The sequence below is a fragment of the Haliaeetus leucocephalus genome, unplaced genomic scaffold (assembly GCF_000737465.1).
Source record: "Haliaeetus leucocephalus isolate CR32 unplaced genomic scaffold, Haliaeetus_leucocephalus-4.0 Scaffold605, whole genome shotgun sequence".
In the NCBI taxonomy this organism is placed as follows: domain Eukaryota; kingdom Metazoa; phylum Chordata; class Aves; order Accipitriformes; family Accipitridae; genus Haliaeetus; species Haliaeetus leucocephalus.
In genome coordinates this window covers 6,603,003-6,608,966 of record NW_010973041.1, presented here as the reverse complement: position 1 = coordinate 6,608,966, position 5,964 = coordinate 6,603,003, and positions in this window count along the sequence as shown.

Sequence of the window (5,964 nt, the reverse complement as noted above, 5' to 3'; positions counted from 1 at the left end):
GGGGGGGCAGGCTAAGTTAGTTACTTGATCTGTGTGGCTGGGTTTGCATCAGTGATGTTTTCTGAGTACAAACAACTGCCATAAAAGAAAAGCAAACGTGGCCATGGTGTGCATACATCTCACTGTTTTCTGAGCAGCAGTAGGGTGCAAAAGTACCACTTCAGTTCATTACTGAAATAACATAAATGTAGAAAATAACAGATCTTTACTCTTTTACCAGTTTAATCTCTTGGAGTCTAGGCCTTGGCCTCTAACTGAAAAAGTGACAATCCATTAAGGGAAACTTAACCACCAGCAAGGCTGCAGCATATCATATTTGCCATGTTGCAAAGAACTCACTTCAATGTATTTTGGAGAAAAACTCAGTCTCATTTAAGGTAGTAACCTTATTTACTATAGTGGTTTTATCGTGAGAGTGTTTATAGCAGCTTCTGTGTGAATTTATTCAGTAAAATCATGCTGATTGCCAAGTAGAGGTCAGTATACTGGAAACAGGTAAGGTGAATCCCTCCTGACAGAAGGAAAAGGGATTTCCTTTGAGCCAGGCTTAAACATAGTAGCAAAAATAAAAAATGCAAAGCTACAGATGGTCTCTGATAGCTGCTTCTGGACTTTTGAAGCAGAGTCGAATGCCAGCAGAGGAAATACATACAAACTCGAGATTTGCAAGGGAGGGAGCGACCCTGCTGTGACGTGCTATCCACCATCGGCTCCTCGGAGAGGAGGAGTGGGAAGTTCAAAGGTTATCATCCTATTTATGCTAATTGAGTTTGAGCTAAGCTCTTCCCAAGACAAAAAGCCTCTTATTGAATTAGTTATTCAGTTCCTCAGCGTGCAAGTGGAATGGCTGTAACACTGTCTTAGAGTCTGCTCCGGGGGCCCTTGAAGAGTACAACTAAAGGATTCCTCTCAACTTAAGCATCCCTCAGATGAAAAGCAACCAGGAGACCTGAGAGACTTGCGTGCCTTTTGCTATTTAGTCTGTCTACAGAAGGGGCCAAACATGTTCAGGTACACAGCACCCTGGCAGGTCCTCTGCTTGTCCATGGAGCAGGGGCTGAGGGTAAGAACAATTTGTTTTCATACTATTGTTAAACAAGCATAATTTGTAATCTTAAGAATGTGCTGTAAAGGGGAGGCAGCATCAGAGCTACCTATACAGAAAATGAAGGATCTGTAGGGATGTGTAGTGTTTATTCCTAAATTGTGTATTTCCATGTTGCTGTTACTTGAGGGAACAAGTCAGAAGAAGTTATGTGAAAACATGTTGTGTATCTTTATGTGTCTCTGCATTTATATTCATACAGCAAACATATGTTGCTCTGTACCTCTGTATGTAGGAAAATATTGTTAATTATTTTCATTTCCATAGCCCTTTCTGTCCCTAGGCTTTTGAAAGGTTTATAGGCACAAATTAATTAATTAAACCTCATAGCAGTCTTAGGAGATGCATGTTAAGGTAGGGTTGCAGCCTAGATAAGGTAAGTCTTTTATTCAAGGTCATGCAGCAAGTCATGAGCAGATAGGAGAATGAAATCCAGATCTTCTGATTCTGAGTCCCTCTAGTTGCTTAATAGCTGTTAGTTGTCTTCTAAATTGGATTTTCTTCAAGACCGTTAGCCTTGAGGACTCATGAAAGTATGACAATTAACTGTAGCAGAACAACTATGGGCAAGATTGACGTCTGAAAAGCGTAAATTTAAGTCAACTTGGCCTGTCGTTATTTGTACACTTATTCTCACAGTACACTGCAGTATTCTTTTCCATGAAAGCAGTCTACTAGTCTCTGATGGCATTTAATATAAAAGAGTTACTTTGCAATTCAAAAATACCTATTACGTTTCCTCAAGTCTCCTGATTTTATTACAACTCTTGAAATATTTGGTATGGTTTTTCTTTCAAAAAATGCCAAATGCCAGAAATACCTTTAATTTTTGAAAATATGTTTCCAGCCTCAGAAGTTGCAAAGAAATACTGAAATATATGGCTTCTAAATACTACCCCCTGATTTGCCTTTCTGCCCCTGCCCACAAAAGGAGCAAATCAAAATTAAAATGCTATTTGTATCATTTTGTTTTTACGATTTGCAAGACTTGCATCTCACTAGCTTTTATGATTTTTGAAGATTGATCTTTTTTATCAGTCTCTCTAGAAGGCGCATGCTTGGAAACAGAATGATCAAGATCTACATACGCTACTGTTTCTCTGTACAAGGATAGCTTGCATTTGTTGTTGCTAAGTCCATTTTGACTATTCCCTTTCTAATCCTTTTATCTTAAGGGATCCAAACTATACAGATTGTATGGATCACTTATCAGTCATTATGTAATCTTCTTTGGGATGGAGGTGGGATTTTATGCTGTCAAAATGGTGGCACCAGGATTTACAACGTGCTGGTATTTGTGCAAAGTACCCCCCTGGAATGGGCGCTCTGGAATAGTTGTGGGATCTCTGTCAGCAGAGGTTTTAGTTTTTTAACTGTGTCTTACTATATTATAAAAGCTTACTTCTGGATAAATATAAATCTGTAATATATGTGGTACTGGCTTTCACAATTAACATGTCTCTAAACACTCTGTTTTTGCAGAAGCTTCTCCCTTCTTTTTCCCCCTGGTGTCTTAATCAAGCATTACTGAAAAAAAAATAATTCAGAAAGTCCATGAAGTGCTTTTTTGTCCTGGTTCTATTTTAACACAGACAGCTCTGCAGTCATAAGTTACAGCATATCTGAGACACCCAGTATGTTAGCAGAAGCTGTAGATGAAAAGAAAATTTGGCTGTGTGTCCAGTGGATCCCTGAAGGCATGGCATTCTTCATTGAATTGTGTGCAGTGCAGAGCTGTTCAAGTACTAAAGCAGTGATAATAAATTTTGGATGTTTGGATCCAAATGCATTAAGGTGTCAGAAAGCAGAATGCCAGCATTGGCTGCAGTTCAGTCTCTGGGCTTCTATTCAGGGTATTGCCTAAGCCAAAAATTAAATAGGGTGCCTGGGGAACACTTACATCAAATGAAATCGAATGCCCACTTCCTGTCAAAAAGGTTAAAAGATTAAATACCTTTAATGTCCTTGCAGTACAATCTTGTGGTTGTGATACCAGCTCAAACAGGAATATGTGTATTTCTGTTCTAATTTAAATCCATTGGGCAGATGGCCAGTGCATTGAAGTAAGTAGTGCCTTCAGCTTGCTTTCTTTCATTGCTTACTCAAAAACAGGCAGACATGGCTTCCCCCTAATAAGTGGTACTGCACCCCCATATAGATGAAGTCATGCCTGCTATGGCTATGCCAGTCTGTGAAATCATAGCCTGCTGTCCACATACCATGCGTTCATTACACATGTGCATGGACAACTATCCAGGATCAAGCTGGGAAGTGTTATATACGGCGGTGCTCAGAAGGTGCGAATTCCACAGGACTTTCTCTGGGTAGTGTTAGGACACTTTGAAACCTCAAGTATGTCAATGATGTGGAAGCTGTCCATAGCCCCTGGTTTACAATTCTGCCTTGTACATGTTGAAAACAAACAATACAGTTTAATATAAATATTTGTTTCTATAAGTTATTTGCATTTGTCTATTGCAATGAGCTAATTTAGTCAAGCCAGTGATAAATTTCACATTACCTTTTGCCTGTGCAGGCACTGTTGTACATTAATATTTATTAAATCATATTAATTAGACAGTTGATGAGAGTACACCGTTGACCTTCCTGGAGGAAGGCTGCAGTATTTCTTCTCTACTCCTAGGTAAGCCTAGGGTCCAGCCAAAATCACCATTTAGCATTTCATACTTGGAAGACTGTCCAGTCCACCTTTGACTTCCATGAAGGCTGTGGTCCACATTCAGGCTTACAGCCTGCTCCTGCTGAAGTCAATGGCAAAACTCTCCTTGGTTTGAACTGGTGCAGGGCTGGATGTACAAAGATAATGTGGCAGTAGTTTGAAGGTACTATTTATAGTGATCCCAAAAGTGGAGAAGTTTGCCGAAACATTATTGCTAGGGGCTTTGCAGTTAGCACAGATACAATTAGTGAAAAGGCAGGGCCACCTCTAGTCTCTTGGTGCATAGCAACACTGTTCTAAGACTAATTAGGGGCACATTCAGGCAGTGCAGCATTACTAGTAATTTGATTTAATAAATGCTGCTCATTTAAAAAGCTGTAATTTGTGTTCAGCCCTGAGGAAGTAAGGAGGAACTGCAGAACATAAATTCCCTCAAGCAGAGGCACAGCCTTTCCAGATGTGTGACTAAAGGACATCATAAGCCTTACCAGAAAAAAACAAAGACTGTAAATCATTAGAGTTCTGCAGCTGATCTGTCAGGTCTGGCATTCTGAATTTTACTGAACTGTGAAGTACTATATGTTTGCACTAAATTGTTTTGAATTTAAGATCAGATAAAACTGAAAAGGTCTTGTCGGTAAAGGTAAGTGCAATCCTTTAATTTCATTGGGGTGCATTTTGCTTGACTGGGTGGTGTTTTTCCTTTATACATACAGCTGTTTGTTCTAACATCTCTAGATTTTAGTACTTTATTAGGTGATGTGTTAAAGGCAAGATCTGGAAGAAATACTCAAGTTACAATTACATGCAAATAATCTGTTTCTAGCTGATGGTTCCCAGATTTCAACTACCACCTATTAAATCTGGCACTGAAAGCAAGTAAATTTTAATACCTAACCAAAATTGTTCTCATTATGTCTTCAGTGATTCAGATGAATTAACTCATGGCTTGTTCTCTTCAGAATACAGAGCTGGTACAATTTCCCAGCATTTTTCAGTAAGGAGGCTCTTGAGAGTGATTTCTAACATAGCTCTCCAGCCCTTATAAGAACCTGTATTCCCAGGCAAATAAATAGACCCACACAGTGAAAAATAATCATGTTGTCTTACAACTGAAGTGGTGTTTTCAGACCAGTGATTTGTCTTGGTAACAAGTAAATACAAAAGCATCCTAGGAGGAGCTGGCATATGCTTAACATCATGTGGTAGCAGAAGATGACTCTGATTGCATACATTTGGTTCAGGTACTGCCAGTCCTCAGCATACAAGGTCCTAGCAAAACACTTCAGTGTCCTACAAAGTAAACAGAAGAAAGCGCAATGAACACCCAGCATGGCTGGATGATGCTTGCATGTAAGTGGTTCTATCCTTTCTGTACTGCCAGGTTTTTTGGTTCTGTTCTGAGTGTTGGAATAGTTAGCATTTCTCTGAAACTCTGAGTTCATGAAATTGAAGGAGCATAGAAGAATTTCAGTTTGCTTTAAAAATGATTAAAAGTTTCTAGCTTTTTCTGGTTGCAGAGAAAAGCTTGAAAAAAAGTCAGACTGGCCTCTGAGGGCTTAAAAAGCATGAGGAAAATAAAAAGGACTATATGGCTACACTTTTGTGCTTATAAATGGCATTTCTTGGCTTTCTGGGACTTTAGTAATGACATCTGAGCAAATGGAATTAGTTTTATTGCTGTATGATTAGGAAGGTTTAGTACCATCAAGTGCCAGCAATACCTGTTTGTGCACATTATTATTATTATAGTAACATGGGTCATTTTGTCTCTGCTATTGGTAGTCACTCTTCTACAAACTGCATTTAAACCACTTCTAGCTTGTTGTTTCTGTTACTAGGTGGTGCCCATAATCTGCCATTCAAAAGTGCTCCCAGTTCTTTTCAACTTCCATTTTCTTTCTGAGTCTTTAGTCTCTTAATGTTGACCTCATGCGACACAGGTCTGCCTAAGGAATAGAAGCACCTATTGCCCTTTGTTTTTCATATGACCAATAAGCAAACAATTACATTTTTACTGGATTGAAGAGGAGGCTTCTGGGAATGAGATTTGAATGGTTGTCCTTTAAGGATTTGGGGGTGATATTTCCAGGGTGCACATTCAGCAGAAGACACTTTCAGTTTTCTCTTGAAAACTACAAATGTTATTTGTTACTTATTTCCATTCTTGGGGGGGGGG